Raw genomic sequence first — 18,357 nt, 5'->3', positions numbered from 1 at the left:
GTCAGCCAGAAATGCCAGGAATGGAGGGAGGTTTAAGAAAAGTTAATAGGGATAAAGAGGAAAGAGATACAGAAAAGCAGAAAAAGTGCATGTATACTAATGCCAGAAGCCTCACTAGCAAGATTGAGGAATTAGAATTGATAATACTGGAGGAGAATTGTGACATAATGGTGATAAGTGAGACATGGCTGGATGATAGCTATGACTGGTAGAAGCAGAGGTGGGAACAGCACTCTTTATATTACCTGGTAAAATAGTGGTGCACGCCAAACCAGGGGCATGGTCTCAGCCTCCCCAATAGTACAGAAAAAATGGAAACGGTAGGCAGCACTCAGTTAAGGTGTAGATGAATCACCAGTGGTTTATTCCAGTATACTGGCATTAACTACTGGTGATTCATCTACACCTTAACTGAGTACTACCTCTCGTTTGCATTTTTTTCAATAGCTTTGACTGGGCTGTTAACCCCTTAAGGACGCAGCCTAGTTTTGGCCTTAAGGCTCAGAGCCCATTTTTCAAATCTGACATATTTCACTTTATGTGGTAATAACGTCGGAATGCTTAAACCTATCCAAGCGATTCAGAGATTGTTTTCTCGTGACACTTTGGGCTTCATGTTCGTGGTAAAATTTGGTCGATATATTCAGTCTTTATTTGAGAAAAATTGCAAAATTTAGAGAAAATTTAGAAAAAATAGCATTTTTCAGAATTTAAATGCATCTGCTTGAAAAACAGACGGTTATACCACCCACAATAGTCACTAGTTCACATTTCCCATATGTCTACTTTAGATTGGCATAGTTTTTAGAACATTATTTTATTTTTCTTGGACGTTACAAGGCTTAGAACATAAACAGCAATTTCTCATATTTTTAAGAAAATTTCAAAAGCCTTTTTTTTAAGGTACCTGTTCAGTTCTGAAGTGGCTTTGAGGGGCCTATGTATTAGAAACCCCCATAAAGCACCCCATTTTAAAAACTAGACCCCTCAAAGTATTCAAAACAGCATTTAGAAAGTTTTTTAACCCTTCAGGCATTTCACAGGAATTAAAGCAAAGTGGAGGTGAAATTTGCAAATTTCGTTTTTATTTCTGAATTTCAATTTTATTCTATTTTTTTTTTGTAACAAAGAAGGTTTTACCAGAGAAACACAACTAAATATGTATTGTCCAGATTCTTCAGTTTTTAGAAATGTCCCACATGTGGCTCTAGTGCGCTCGTGGAATAAAACACAAGCCCCAGAAGCAAAGAAGCACCTAGTGCATTTTGGTGGTGCTTTTTTATTAGCATATATTTTAGGCAGCATGCCAGGTTTGGAGAGGTGTTGAGGTGCCAAAACAGTAGGAATCCCCCAAAACTGACCCCATTTTGGAAACTGCACCCCTCAAGGAATTAATTTATGGTTATTGTTACCATTTTGACCCCGTAGTTTTTTCACAGCGCGTATTTGAATTGGGCTGTGAAATTAAAAGAATGACAATTTTTCCAATAAGATGTCATTTTTGATCAGAATTTCTTATTTTCACAGGGAACAAAATGCCCCATTTTGTTGCCCAATTTGTCCTGAGTGCGGCAATACCCCATTTGTGGTGATAAACTGCTGTTTGGGCCCATGGGAGGCCTCAGAAGGAAAGGAGCGCTATGTGTTTGTTGGAGTCCAGATTTTGCTGGATTGGTTTTCGGGTGCCATGTCGCATTTGCAGAGCCCCAAAGGTATCAAAGCAATGGAAACCCACCAGAAGTGACCCCATTTTGGAAACTACACCCCTCAAGGAATTCATTTATGGGTGTTGTGACCATTTAGACTCCACAGTTTTTTCACAGAATTTATTTGAATTGGGCTGTGAATTCAAAAAAATGAAATTTTTTCCAATAAGAGGCAGTTTTGGCTCAAAATTTCTTATTTTCACAAGGAATAAAATACCCCAATTTGTTGCCCAATTTGTCCTGAGTGTGGCAATACCCCATTTGTGGTGATAAACTGCCGTTTGGGCCCATGGGAGGCCTCAGAAGGAAAGGAGCGCTATGTGTTCTTTGGAGCCCAGATTTTGCTGGATTGGTTTTCGGGTGCCATGTCGCATTTGCAGAGCCCCAAAGGTATCAAAGCAATGGAAACCCACCAGAAGTCACCCCATTTTGGAAACTACACCCCTCAAAGAATTTATTTATGGGTGTTGTGACCATTTAGACCCCACAGTTTTTTCACAGAATTTATTTGAATTGGGCTGTGAATTAAAAAAAAAAATATTTTTTCCAATAAGAGGTAGTTTTGGCTTAAATTTCTTATTTTCACAAGGAATAAAATACCGCATTTTGTTGCCCAATTTGTCCTGAGTGTGGCAATACCCTATTTGTGGTGATAAACTGCCGTTTGGGCCCATGGGAGGGCTCAGAAGGAAAGGACCACCATGTGGCCTACTGGGAATTTTCTGGTGCTAAGTCGTGTGTGCAGAAGCCCCTGAGGTATCAGTACAGTTGAAACCCCCGAGAAGTGACCCCGTTTTAAAAACGACACCCCTTAAGGAATTCATCTAGAGGTGTAGTGAGCATTTTGACCCCACAGGTATTGTGTAAAAGATAATGCGCAGCAGATGGTGCAGAGTGAGATTTGCAATTTTCTATATATATGCCATGTCAGTGTCCGATATATTGTGCCCAGCATGTGCCACCGGAGACCTACACCCCATAAACTGTAATGTTGGCTCTCCCGGGTACGGCAATACCCTACATGTGGCTGTTATCAGCTGCCTGGGCACACAGCAGGGCTCAGAGGGGAAAGATGAGGAGGGGTAAGCTGTGCGAAGTGGATCAGAGCGAGTAAAACGGGGGTAAATTAAAAATAAAGGGATGGATGATAAATTTGAAAACACTTTTTCATACAGAGCTCTGGTTTTTCGGGACACGCGTCACATTGATATATTGTGTCCTTCCTTATCCCCCTCTTATAGCAGACTCTGCACCTCTTTTGACTTTTTCCCTTCTTGCCAGTTTGGGGAACTTCTCCTAAAAAGTGTTGCCCTGGTACGATGCCTGTGGCCCCGCTTCCAGAAGTACTGTAAGGCTTCAGGACTTGATCTGACAAGTCCACCCCTCCCATGTACCTATTGTAGTCCAGGATGCAGTCTAGTTTGGGGGTCCCTGTACTGGTACCTCGTACAGGTACATGGGTACTGGTGTGGCATCTCCCTGGTCTTGTACTTGACACACAATATGTTGCTGCTAGATTGTGCCCTGCTCTCACCCCTTCTGAGTGTTTGCCGAAGCAGAGTCGTAGGGAGGCCTCTCAGGTTTCTTCTAGCAGTGCCGCATGCCGCAGGACTTCTGGAAGCGAGGCAGTTGAAGAGTGGGACGCTGGTATAAAAATTATCCAGGTAGAGGTGGTAACCCTGGTCCAGCAGTGGGTGCACCAAATCCCACACAATTTTTGTATTAACTCCCAGTAAGGGGGGGCATTCTGGGGGCTGAGAACTGGTGTCCTTCCCTTCATATATCCTAAATTTGTAGGTATACCCGGATGCACTCTCGCACAGCTTATACATCTTCACGCCATACCTTGCCCTCTTACCCGGCAGGTACTCGCGGAATTGAAGCCTCCCTTTCAAATGTACCAGGGATTCATCTATAGAAATACACTTCTCGGGGGTGAATGCTGGGAAAACCGGGCACTGAAACGGTCTAATAGGGGTCTCCGTTTATACAAACGGTCAAAACTGGGGTCATCTCGGGGTGGGCACGGCTCATTATCAGTATAATGTAAGAAGCGAAGTATTGCCTCATTTTTATTTTATTTTTTAGTTTCCAGCTCAGTTCTGAAGTTGCTTTGAGGGGCCCATATATTAGACACCCCTATCAAACACCCCATTTCAGAAACTAGACCCCTCAAAGTATTCACAACAGCATTTAAAAAGTTTATTAACCCTTTAGGCGTTTCACAGGAATTTAGAGCAAAGTAGAGGTGACATTTAATTAATTTAATTTAATTTATTAGGCACCATGTCCGGTTTGAAGAGGTCTTGTGGTGCTAAAACAGTAGAAACCCCCCAAAAGTGTCCCCTTTTTGGAAACTAGACCCCTTGAGGAATCCATTGTAGTTTTCTTGGGGTGTATGCGGCTTTTTGATCAGTTTTTATTCTATTTTTAGGTGGCGTGGTGACTAAAAAAACAGCAATTTTACAATTGTTTTTTATTAAAAAATTTTTACAGCGTTCACCGTGCACTATAAATGACATATTCACTTTATTCTGCGGGGCGATACGATTACGGTGATACCAGATGTTTATAGTTTTTTTTTATGTCTTATGGCGTTTGCACAATAAAATACATTTTGTAAAATATAATTTATTTTTTGTGTTACCTTATTCTAAGAGCCATAACTGTTTTATTTTTCCATCAGGAAAGCCGTGCGAGGACTTATTTTTTGCGTAACGAACTGTAGTTTCGATCAGTACCATTTTTAGGTACATGCGACTTTTTGATCTCTTTTTATTCCATTTTTTGGGAGGTGAAGTGACCAAACAATTGTGATTGTGGTACGGTTTATTATTATTTTCTCTTACGGCGTTCACCGCGCGGGATAAATAACGACATCGTTTTGTAGTTCAGGACGTTACGGACGCGGCGATACCAATTATGTATAGTTTATTTGTTTATTTATATATTTTTATTAATAATAAAGAACTGATAAGGGAAAAAGGGGGACTTTTACTTTTATTACTTTTAAATCTTTTATTTTCTTATTTTTACACAACTTTTTTTTACTTTTTCACACTTTTTTTACTTTGTCCCACTAGGGGACATGAGGGCAGGAGGCTCTGATCGCTATTCTAATACACTGCACTACATGCGTAGTGCAGTGTATTAGAGCTGTCAGCTGTTCGCTGACAGCAAGCATAGTGGGTCCTGATTTTGTCGGGACCCACTAGGCTTCCGTCGATGGCGTAGCCAGAGTCCATTGTTAGGATTCTGGTTGCCATAGTAGCCATCACGGCCCGCTATCGTGTAGCAGGCCGGCGATGGCAGCTTAACCCCTAAGAAGCCGCAATCGCTATTGAACGCGGCTTCTAAGGGGTTAATCGGCGGGGACCACCGCGATCGGTCCCTGCACACTAAGCTGTGATAGCCTGCTGTCGGAAACAGCAGGTATCACAGCTCAGACACGCGCCGGGGAAAGATGGCGCCGTGTTTACTCAGGTCAGTAATAGTACTGACCTGAGCGCGAACGTTCTACTTAGCAGGACGTACTATTACTGACCTGAGCGCGAAGGGGTTAATATGCTACAGTCTGTTTAGAAATTACCGTACTAATAAGAACGGGGAAGGGGTTTTCTTATTTGTAAAAAAACATCCTGCGTGATGATATCTGTGAGGGAAATTAATATGTGGAGTCACTATGGGTGGAAATAAGTTGCAGTGGGGAGAATAATGAAATAGTGATAGGTGTTTGTTATCTAAGTATAATGGAATTAGCAGAAAATTTTTAATAAGGCAAATATATTATGCAACAAATCATAATGAAGTCATTATTATAAAGGACTTTATCTACCCTGATATAAACTGGGAGGCATAAACCTGCAGGTCCAACAAAGGAAATAGGTTTTTGACAATAATTAAGGACAATCACCTTTCACAACTGGTGCAAGACCCAACAAGAGGGGAGGGGGCATTTCTAGACCTAATTTTAACCAATGGGCTGGACAGGATATCAAAAGTACAGGTTGGCGGTCACCTAGGTAATAGTCACCACAACATAATACGTTTTTATTCATCCTTTAATAAGATGTTTAGTAAACTAGCTATAAAAACACTAAGCTTCAGGAAGGCCAACTTTCATCGGCTAAGAGATGAGCTTAATGGCATAAATTGGGATAATGTTATCAAAAATAAATGTACACAAACTAAATGTGACATTTTTAAAAGCATCTTAAATATGTCCCGTGAAAGATATATTTCTTATGGTAGTTGTTCCCAAACTTTCTTAGGCCGGGACCCACTTTTACCTGAGACATTGGTTTGGGAACCCCCACTACTGTACTTAGCCCGATTTCTTCTGACGTATGTCAACATCATTTGTAGCTAGATACCGGTACTTAGCTCTATTAGAAAAATAAATCCCTGCAACATCGAAAACATCTACAATTGGGTGGGCAGGGGAGGGTATGGGGTCAAGGTATCCTGCAGCTGTGCTTTGCTGAGGCCAACTATGGCCACTGATGGTGCGACCTGTACATCAGTGGCCATCAGAGGGGTAGCTAGGGGTTTAGCATAGGAGGGGAATAACACATCTGAGTGGGACCCAACCCAGTGGGCCCCCACACAGTATAATGAGCACTTTTTGGCCCCCACAGTATAATGCCCCTATAGCTTCGCCCACACAGGAAAATGTCCCTATAGCTTCCCCCACACAGTATAATGCCCCTATAGCTGCCCCCACACAGTATAATGACCTTATGGTGACTCCCCACACAGTATAATACCCCTAAAATGGCCCCAACACAGAATAATGCTCCATAGCTGCTACCACACAGTATAATGACTCCTTAGTACCCCCACAAAGTATAATGCCCCCATAGCTGCCTCCACACATTATAATGCCCCATAGCTGCCCCCACACAGTATAATGCCCCTAAAGCAGCCCTCCACACAGAATAATGCCCCCATACCTGCCCGTACACAGTTTAATGCCCCTATATCTGCCCCCATACAATATAATGCCCCCATAGCTGCCTCCACATAGTATAATGCTCCTATAGCTGCCCCCATAGAGTATATTGTCCCATAGCGGCCCCCATATCCATTATAATGCCCACATAGTGCCTAATAAAAATAATCAAACAATTACCCACGACGAGTGGAAGAGATCCCTCTGTTCCTCCAGTCTGTGCAGTGTGTGGCCTGGCACAGACAGGTGCGATGACCTCACTACATCGCGCCTGTTTGATCCAAGCCACTCACCGCCGGAATAATATAGTGAATGCTGGCGCAAGGAGCCGTCAACTCCCTGCCCCAGCATTGAATTCAACTGTATCTGCATCCTGAGGACGCAGATACAGTTGAAAACGTGATATGCCACCGCTGGGGAGCCGGCCCTGGGCTCCACCATCCCAGGGCCATCGATGAGTGTCTTGCAACCCCCTGGAGGTCTTCACACGACCCCCAGGGTGTCACGACAGACAGTTTGGGAAACACTGTCTTATGGGAATAAATTAGATATAAACAGGATGAAACTGATGTGTTTAAATAAGACTGTAAGGCCTCATTCACACCACAATTTTTTTATTTTGAATCCGGAAGCTGGAAATAACTGATGCAACATATAATTTTTCTTGTCAGTGTTGCATTAAATTTGCAACACTGTATGTCTTTTTTTTCTCATCCTGATGACTTTTTATCACTTTTGTTTGAATTTTTTCAGTGCACTTTCAACTGGTTCATTAAACCCTCTGAAAACTAAGAAAGGTCCCATGATCGCACAGGCACCAGTTTCTATTGCTTTATAGCATATATAGAGCTTTGTCTGATTGCACTACTTTGTTGGGTCCGTTTTAGATGTTTTTTTTAGCTGCTGATCAGGTCTTTCGAACCTGTGGAAAGTGTTCTAATGGCTTGGTTCATCTCTCATTGATTTGGCCAGTAATGTGGCATCATGTGGCATGTGACTCCAGTGGCCGTTGCAGCAGCTGTTTCTCCTGGTGATGCAACAGTGTTGCTTGATGATGCAGGGCTCTGTACCTCATTGGTGTGGAAAAGACATCCTGATTAAATTTTGTGTTGCTTGGCAACCGATCTGTTAAAAAAAGATCACACACGGTTTGCTTCCATAGGTAATCCATTTTTTCTCACTCCCATAGACTTTAATTGACTAGTCTAATTGAGAAAAACTGACCAGAATAGGACATACACGGAGTTTCTCGGATCGGACACACAAGCCTGTTAGAATAAAATGGATGAGTGAAGATCCCCTCTGACTTGCATGGGTTAGTGTGCTATACATTTTTTAAATATACAACACACTGAGAAAAAAATAGGTTATGTGAATAATGCCTAAGAGGGCAATAAATGATAAAAAATAACGTTTAAACTGCTGAAGCAAGACGGTAGTGTTGAGGCATTAAATAATTATAAAGAAAAAATTTTATTGTGTGAAAGTCAAAGGTAGCAAATATTGAAACATAGAGAATCATTGCCAAAGAAAGTAGAAATAATCTAAAATTATTTTCAACTACATCAATAGTAAGAAACTTAAAACTAAAAGTGTTGGTCCTATCAGAAATAATCTTGGTATAATGGTGGATGAGGAGGAGGCCAATCTATTGTACTGTATTTACACGGAAAAATCCAATGAAACACGACAAGATTAGGAATAAAGTACATTTTCAGTATTAAGTATCAACTGCCTAACCCAGCAAAAAGTGCAGCGCCGACTTAACCCCTTAATGATCAGCCTATTTTAAACCTTAATGACCAAGCCATTTTTTACGTTTTTCCATCGTCGCATTCCAAGAGCTATAGCCTTTTTATTTTTGCGTCGACATAGCTGTATAAGGTCTTGTTTTTTGCGTGACAAGTTGTATTTTTTAATAGCACCATTTTGGGGGACATATTATTTATTGATTAACTTTTATAAACTTTTTTTGTGGGGGAATAGAAAAAAACCTGACATTTTGCCACTCTTTTTCGCGTCTTAAATCGACGCCGTTTACCGTGTGATATAAATAACACAATAACTTTATTCAGTGGGTTGTTTACGATTGCAACGATACCAAATTTGTATGGTTTTTGTATGTTTTACTACTTTTACACAGTAAAAACGCTTTTTTTTCAAAATTATTTGTTTTTGTGTCTCCATATTTGAAGAGCCGTAACGGTTTTATTTTTTCGCCGATGCGGTTGTGTGAGGGCTTTTTTTTTGCGGGAAGACTTGTAGTTTTTATTTGTACCATTTTGGAGTAGATGCGACTTTTTGATCACTTTTTATCACATTTTTTTAAAGTCAGGATTCACAGAAAACAGCAATTTTTCCATAGTTTTTTATTAATTTTTTTACGGCGTTCACCGTGCAGGTTAAATAATGTAATAGATTTATAGTCGGGGTCGTTACGGACGCGGCGATACCAAATATGTGTAAATTTTTTACTTTATTTTGTTTTTTTAATAGTAAAGCATTTTGTAAGGGGAAAAGCTGGGTTTTTCATTTTTTTTTAATTTTTTTTTTTAATTAACTTTATTAAACTTTTTTTTTACTTTTTTACTAGTCCCACTAGGGGACTTTAATATGCGGTTCTCCGATCGCTATTGTAATACACTGCAATACTTTTGTATTGCAGTGTATTACTGCCTGTCCGTTTAAAACGGACAGGCATCTGCTAGGTCATGCCTCCGGCATGATCTAGCAGGCATTCGCTTCAGGCAGACCTGGGGGCCTTTATTAGGCCCCCGGCTGCCATTAGAGACACAGACACTCGGCGATCGTATCGCCGGGTGTCAGTGGGAGAGAGAGGGAGCTCCCTCCCTCTCTCCAAAACCACTCAGATGCGGTGCACGCTATTGTGCACCGCATCGGAGGGGTTAAACGGGTGAGATCGATACTAATATCGATCTCACACGGCAGAGCAGGGATGCCCCCAGCCCTCAGCTGCCTCTAGCAGCTGAGAGCAGGGAGATTTGACGCTCCCTGCTCTGTTTACTTTATCCTGATGCAGTGCCGTAAAAAGGCATATGCATCAGAATAAAGCCCGTTAGTGGCCGCCGTTAAAAGGCGTATTGGCGGTCACAAATTAAATCACTGGATGGTATACACCACCGAGTTAAGTACCGTGATAGACAGACCTTTATTTCTGATGTTTAAGGATTCTATCATGACTGGGTCTGTTCCACAGGACTAGCACAAATGTGGTGCCAATATTCAAAAAGGGGTCAAAGAGTGTAACTATAGGCCTGAAAGTTTACCCTCCATTGTGGGTAAAATATTTGAATGCTTTCTAAGAGATGCTATCCTGAAGTATCTCGATGTAAATAACCTTAAAATGTAATGTTAGCATATGTTTATGCAGGATTAACCTGTCAAACCAATTTGATCAGCTTCTATGAGGAGGTAAGTTCTAGACTGGACCTGGGTAAGGCTGTAGATGTGCTTTATCTGGACTTTTCAAAGGTGTTTGATACTGTGCCACATAAAACATTGGTACATAAAATTAGAATGACGGGACTGGGGGAAAATATATGTAATTAAATGGTGGGTATTAATGGAACATAATCAGTTACCAGTCGGGTTCCACAGGGGTCAGTATTGGGACCCCTTCTATTCAATATGTGTTTCAATGACCTATACATAATTTACAGAGTATAAATTCAATATTTGCAGATGATACTAAACTCTGTATAGTAATGTAGACAGAGTAGGATAATTTAATACTACAGAGGGATTTGGGGAAGCTGGAAGTTTGGGCAGGGAGATGCCAAATTAAGTTTAATGTGGATAAATGTAAGGTTATGCACTTGAGCTGAGGGAACAAATTCTACAATTCTGTATTAATTGTAAAACACTGGATGAATAAGATTTGGGCATATTTGTGTGGAGTAAATTTAACTTTAGTAACCAGTGCTAGGTAGCTGCTGCAAAGGAAATTAAAATCATGGGATGCACCAAAAGCGGCATAGACGCACATAGCAAGAGCATAGTTATGACTATACAAATCCCTGGTCAGACCACACATGAAATAATGTGTCAAATTTTGGCTACCTGTATATAGCTGACATAGCTGAACTTGAGTAAGGAGGGCAACCAATGTCATTAAGGTAATGGGTGGATTGTAGTACCAACACAGGTCATCAAACTTACAGGTAATCAAAGATCATTTAGGGCAATCTACAATGTACAAATATATAAATGGACAGAGCAGAGATCTTTCTAATGATCTTTTTTATACCTAGGCCTGTAACCATGACAAGAGGTATCCTCTACATCAGGGGTCTCAAACACGCGGCCCGCGGGCTGCATGTGACCCATGAGGCTGGCATCTGAGGCCCACGGGCACCGTAGCTCCCTGGGCAGAGGAGAGAGCAGGCCGAAGGAGGAAATTGCCGGCGCTCCTTCATGATGTCATGATGGAGCGCAGTCTGTTGGTGGTAGGTAAGCAATGGCCACACTGCACCCTGTCGATAGTGCAACCCCCCTGTAGATATTGCCCCCCACCCTTGTAGACAGCGCTACATTCCCCCAAGTGGGCTATATCTCTGAACCGTCCAACGGGACAGTCCCGGGTTCTGGGCAGCCTGTGGTAAGTCCCGCTGTCAACGGTATCTGCGTCCTCAGATGAACTCGATGCTGAAGCAAGGAACCGTCAGCTCCCTGCTTCAGCATTAGTTTAGAGCGGAGGAGCAGAGGGAGTTCCTCCACTCGCCGAGGACTCCCTGGGTACAGCTCTACTTTAAGTGCTGTGTCCAGGGTAGCCCTTGATGTCACTGTCCATGTATGGACAGTGACGTCAGTAGCTACTCCTTGAGCAGAATCCCCGTTGCCGACGCTCTGGCAGGGGATTCCGCTCCAGGAGTAGCCCCTGATGTCACTGTCCATATATGGACATTGACATAGAGATTTCCCTCTAGGAGTGGAATCCCCAGCCTATGCTCTGGCTGGGGATTCCACTCATAAAGGGAGTCCCAACTGTGCTATCTACGGGGGGAGGGGGGGTAGCGCTATCTTCAAGGGGGTGTGCCAATATCTACAGAGGGCACTGTGGCAGTATCTACAGAGGGTGCTGTGGCAGCATCTACAGAGGGCAGTGTGGCAGTATCTACAGAGGGCAGTGTGACAGTATCTACAGAGGGCAGTGTGGCAGTATCTACAGAGGGCAGTGTGGCAGTATCTACAGAGGGTAGTGTGGCATTATCTACAGAGAGCACTGTGGCATTATCTACAGAGGGCACTGTGGCATTATCTAGGAGGGAAAAGTGGAAAACTGGATTGTTAAAATAGGCACGTGGAGTAAACGCGCAAATTTACGGTAAGTTTAAACCTAGCGGTATTATTATAGCAATGTGGTATTATTATAGTAATGTAGTATTATAGTAATACAGTATTGTTATAGTAATGTAATATTGTTATAGTAGTTCAATTAATTTATTGATTAACAATAATTTTGTATTGTATCAAGTTTCAAAGTAATGCGGCCCGTCAACTTCAAATTTTTTCCATGTGCGGCCCATTAACCTGGCTGAGTTTGAGACCCCTGCTCTACATCTAGAGTAGAGATGAGCGAACTTATGAAAACTTCGGTCCGGCTAGTTCGCCGAATTTCACGAAAAAGTTTGATTCGGACCGAACTAGTTCTGACCGAACCTGTAATTTCCGTGCACCGAGCATGGTACTGTCCAGGGTGCTGAAAGAGTTAATGGGCTGCACGGCGCACGGAAAATACAATTTTAATGTAATAAAAAAATAAAATAAATACGTTCATACTTACATTCCTCCTGTCCGGCCTCCAGCGATGACGTTTCATCCATGTCGCCGCTGCAGCCAATCACAGGCTGTAGTGGCAGTCACACAGGTCAGGATGACGTCAGAAGGCCGGCCTCCAGGGATGACGCTTCATCCCACGTGACCGCCTCTGCAGCCAATCACAGGCTGCAGCGGCCTCGGCAGCCAATCACACGCTCCTCTCCTGAAATACTCTGTGCTGCGCTGCCTTAAACTCTGTGGACAGGTCAGGATCCTGTTTCTTTTAAATGCTGTTGGGGAACCCGCTCGATCCACTATATAAGGCTGCGCTACAGTGCAGCATTTAAAAGAAACAGGATCCTGACCTGTCCACAGAGTTTAAGGCAGCACAGAGTATTTCAGGAGATGAGCGTGCAGATTCAGTGCTGCTGTGAACTCTGCTCTTACCATTACGTAGCTCTCAGTCTGTTACCTCTCCTCCACTCCTGTCCTCAATAACACCTTCACATGATTGACAAGTCACCACGTAATGGTAAGAGCAGAGTTCACAGCAGCACAGAGTATTTCAGGAGATGAGCGTGCGGATCTTGTGCGGGGTGGTCACTTGCCAATCATGTGAAGGTGTTATTGAGGACAGGAGTGGAGGAGAGGTAACAGACTGAGCTACGTAATGGTAAGAGCAGAGTTCACAGCAGCACAGAGTATTTCAGGAGAGGAGCGTGCAGATTCTGTGCTGCTGTGAACTCTGCTCTTACCATTACGTAGCTCTCAGTCTGTTACCTCTCCTCCACTCCTGTCCTCAATAACACCTTCACATGATTGGCAAGTCACCACCCCGCACAAGATCCGCACGCTCATCTCCTGAAATACTCTGTGCTGCGGTGACTTGCCAATCATGTGAAGGTGTTATTAAGGACAGAAGTGGAGGAGAGGTAACAGACTTAAAAGAAACAGGATCCTGACCTGTCTACAGAGTTTAAGGCAGCACAGAGTATTTCAGGAGATGAGCACGGCCTGCCAAGGGCAGCCGGTCGTTTTTCCGAGCCGTGCTCCCATTATAAAGTATAGGAGCACGGCCCGTAAAATAAAAAAATAGAACATGTTCTATCTTTTTAACGGCACGGGCACCTTCCCATGAGAAAACGGGAAGGTACCCGTGGCTAACAGAAGTCTATGGGCCCGCTATTTCGGGTCGTAATTACGACCCGTATTAACGGGTGTTTTTACGGTCGTGTGCATAAGGCCCCCGTCATTACGGCAGCGTTGCTAGGCGACGTCAGTAAATAGTCACTGTCCAGGGTGCTGAAAGAGTTAACTGATCGTCAGTAACTGTTTCAGCACCCTGGACAGATAATTCCGATCAGAATATACATCAACCTGTAAAAAAAAAAAGACGTTCATACTTACCGAGAACTTTCTGCTTCCTCCAGTCCGGTCTCCTGGCCGTTGCCTTGGTGACCCGTCCCTCTCGACATCCGGCCCAACATTCCTGGGTGACGTTACAGCCCATGTGACCGCTGCAGCCAATCAGAGGCTGCAGATGCCTCTGTAGCCAATCACAGGCTGCAGAGGCCTCTGCAGCCAATCACAGGCTGCCGCGTCAGAAAAGAAGGTCGGACTGGAGGAAGAAGAGGGACTCGTCACCAAGACAATGACCGGGTACGTATGAAATGCTTTTTATTTTATTTTTAATCAGCAGCCTCTTTTCTCTATCAGTGATTGATAGAGACAAGTGGCTGCCGATTTGTATAATATTTTTGACCGGGTTCGGTCAAAACGGGTTCGGCCGAACCCGGTGAAGTTCGGATTCGCTGCGAACCGAACTTTTCCTGATGTTCGGACCGAAACCGGGTTCGGTTGTCCCGGTTCGCTCATCTCTAATCTAGAGGATAGAAGGTTTCACCATCATCATAGATGAGGATTCTTTACAGTAAGAGCAGTGAGACTATGGCACTCGTTACCACAAGATATACTCTTATGCTTGCAATAACAACAAAATAAGATTGATATATTGGCATGAACACTCTCCACCAGGGTTTGACTCGCACGCACATGTATTTCACGCACTCAAATGCATTCTGGTAGAAGTTTTTCAGAAGTCCTCCCAAGTCAAAAACAAAAAATACGATGTCTCTCTGCCTGTTAGAATCTTTTAGTCTCAAACTTCTACAGTATTTGGACTTGCATAGGTAATTTAATTTCCCCCTTACACACACACATGCTGGAGTTCCTATGTGCCAGTCTTTGAACCTAGAACTGGCTGATGGTCAGTTCCCAATTTTACTAGTATTAAATGCCTTTGCGGTCCAACCACCCATTCAGATTTGTTGGAATTACATGAATTGTTGTGATTTCGTGAATAACATAAGTATAATATATAGTGTCTGTACTGTTGTGTATGATTTGGTGTATAAAAAAAAAATATTAAAAAGACTGGTTAACTCATTGCAGTCTGGCCTCTGCGAAAGTTGCAGCAGTGGCCAGGTAGTACAGCATAGCGAATAGGAGTTAAAAAAAATTGCATTTAAACACTACAATCAAAAAACATGCGGATTTCTGGGCATGCTGTGTTTAATCTATCAAAGTTTTGTGGCGGATTTGCCATGTTTTTTAACCAATGAAGTCAATAAGGAAAAACTGCAGCAATAAAAACCACATGTAAAACCTCGTTCACGGTTTTTAATATCACAATGGCGTCTTTCCATTGAAGCAGTTCTAGGAAGCTTTTCTTGAACTGTTTGTTTAAAAAACCTGCAACCGTATGCCAATGTAACCACAGCCAATATATTAATATGCAGTGTTTTTTTACCCCTTTGCGATTACGTCATAGGTTTCTAATTGTATCATTCCCAGCATTCCTCTGTATGTGTATCACTGCGAATGAAGTGGTCAGTATCCATTGGACCGCTATTATTAGTGATCTGCGTATGGAGGAATGCTGGGAGGACACAGACCATGACATTACAGCGTCCGCTAGCCCCACGGCAATATATGTCTGAGATATAGTAAATAAATAATAAAGAATAAAAAAAAAATGTAAACAAACCTAAAATTAAAAATTAAAGGAAAAAAACCTTCCCTCCAAGGAAAGATTTGTATCTCTTCCGTGTTTTGGACCCACTCCAAGTTTTGGCTTACAAATACTACCCAAAATAGGACAATAAATAGGAAATAAACTTGCCCACAGTCTGCAGGATATTCTGCATATTCCTGAAACAAACATTCTTAGAAATCCTTCAGAGAATTAATGGGGTTGAACAGGATTGGTAAAAACATGTCTGCTTTCATCCAAAAACAGCACCACACCTGTCCACAGAGTGTGGGTGGTATTGCAACTCAGCTCCAATTGACTTCAATGGAGCCGAGCTGTAATACCAGAACAACCCATGGACAAGTGTAATGTTTTTTGGATGACAGCAACCATGTTTTTCTAATCCTGAAGTAGTTTTGAGGCAGATTTTTTTCTGCAGGCAAAATACTCTGTGTGAACAGGGCCTTTCTTGTATCAAAATCAGCTTATGGGGTAGCTATAGGGGTGCGGAAGTAGCAGTCACACCTGGGCTATATAGTGCCTGTGGAGACACAAAGTTACCTTCTGCCACATAGAAAGACACCAGTATTATAAATGGCACATGGTAAGTGTGGGGGGGGGGGGGCTGTTAGGGTAAGTTCACACGCTTAGCAAAAAACATCTGAAAATACGGAGATATTTTCAAGGGAAAACAGGTCCTGATTTTCAGTCGTTTTTTAAGCAAACTAGCGTTTTTTGCAGCGTTTTTTACAGCTGTTTTCGGAGCTATTTTTCTAGAGTCAATGAAAAACGGCTCAAGAAGTGACATTCGCTTCTTTTTCGCAGACGTTTTTTTACATGGCCTTTTTTCAAAACAGCCATATAAAAAACGCCCTGTCGGAACAGAACGCAGTTTTTTCCATTGAAATCAATGGGCAGATGTTTGTAGGCGTTCTGCTTCCGATTTTTCGGCTGTTTGCCATGTGAACATACCCTTACAGATTTTGCGTTGGGGCCCAGGAGCTTCAAGTTATGCCTCTGAAACCAACAAATACAAACTAGGAAAAAGGAAGGAATATTTTTCCAAAAAAGGAATATTTTACCTATATTGTGGAATAATGAATATTGGTAATCACAACATAAATCCATGACACATACAGATGTAGCCGTCTTTACCTTGATTTTTAACGCATTAAATAAACAATGGCGATCTCTTATCTTGACTTTTTCAATGACTTTTCAATGGCTTTTGTTGTGTGATATCACGCTGCGGCCAGTTATCAGAATCAAGTGAAAGATGGCTACATCCGTAGTTTACGTGAATTTTTTTTATTTTCTTATCCAGTAGAACTACTAAATGATGTCTTATATGGTTATTATTAGCGGTAGTTCACACAATGTTTTTTGAGCCAAAACACCACCCATTGATTTCAAAGGAAGGCATTTTTTTCCCCAGGATTCTTTTGGCGGCTCGCAGGGAAAAAAATCAGCATGCTCCTTCTTTGAGCGGTTTAGTCTCTGATCTCCCTTTGAAATCAACAGGAGGCAGAAAAACCTGTGGCGGTCCTTTGGGCTATGTTCACACGGAGTATTTTGGGGGAGGAATATCTGCCTCAAAATTCCGTTTGGAACTTTGAGGCAGATTTTCCTCTCCCTGCACGCCGATTTTCGCGGCGATTCTCGCGCCGTTTTTCGCCCGCGGCCATTGAGCGCCGCGGGCATAAAACAGCGCGAAATACGCTTTCTCTGCCTCCCATTGAGGTCAATGGGAGGTCAGAGGCGGAAGCGCCCGAAGATAGGGCATGTCGCTTCTTTTTCCCGCGAGGCAGTTTTACTGCTCGCGGGAAAAAGACGCCGACGCCTCCCATTGAAATCAATGGGAGGCGTTCTCGGGCCGTTTTTGCCGAGTTTTGCGACGCGGTTTCCGCGTCAAAAAACTCGGCAAAATACCCCGTGTGAACATAGCCTAGGAGTGTTTTTTTTTTCCCCGCGGTATTTGCCTGAGGTTTTTGCAGGCAAAAAGATCTGCTTTAAATTTCCTTCTGTAATTTTGAGGCGGATTTTGACCTGCCTGCAATTTCTGATTATCAAGGCATTTTCGCCCACGGCCATTAAGTGACGTGGGTAAAAAACGCTGCGATAAGCGCTTTCTCTGCCTCTTATTGATTTCAATGGGAGGTCAGAGGCTGAAACGTGGCAAGAAAAAGCACACCACTTTTTTTTACTGCGAGCGGCAAAAAGCTGACGTGGGATGGAATGCCTCCGTCTCCCATTGAAATCAAAGGGAGGTGGTTTCTGCCATTTTTTGGCGCTGATTCCAACACGCTTTCCACGTCAAAATCAGCTTAAAAAAACCCCAGTGTGAACTGGGCCTTAGATTCTATAGGCTGAAAAAAAACACTGCTGAAAACGCAGAAAAAATAGCTCAAGGAATTTTTCTGCCAGACAAAAAATACTATGTGAACTCCACTTTAGAGAATGAAATACAGCAGTCTACATATGGGAACATGATGAATAAAGCCTCATGCACATGTTTTTTTTGACTGAATCAATAGCGCAGTCGACTACGCTATTGATTCCGGCCAAAAAACTGAAACCTTACAGAACTGAGACAAATGGAAACCGTTAGCAACAGAAGTGTTACCATTTAAATCAATGGTAATGCAAACAGAAAGCTATGATTTAAGTTTTTTTGCATTTGTGGGTTACCCTGATAGAAAGGTCTGATAGAACCCACGAACAGAACCCCCGACACAGATGTGAACGAAGCCTAACAGTTGTGTAACATATGAGACACAGTGTTTTGCTTTAAGATTCCAATGGAAAATCATTTAAACTAATACTTGCAAAGATGAGCTGTTAAGTATAATGTAAATATTTCAAACAGAAACCATAAATTTATGTAATCTTGG

The sequence above is a fragment of the Rhinoderma darwinii genome, chromosome 4, assembly GCF_050947455.1.
Source record: "Rhinoderma darwinii isolate aRhiDar2 chromosome 4, aRhiDar2.hap1, whole genome shotgun sequence".
NCBI lineage: Eukaryota > Metazoa > Chordata > Amphibia > Anura > Rhinodermatidae > Rhinoderma > Rhinoderma darwinii.
The sequence above is the reverse complement of the archived record's forward strand: the minus strand, read 5'-3'. Positions refer to the sequence as shown.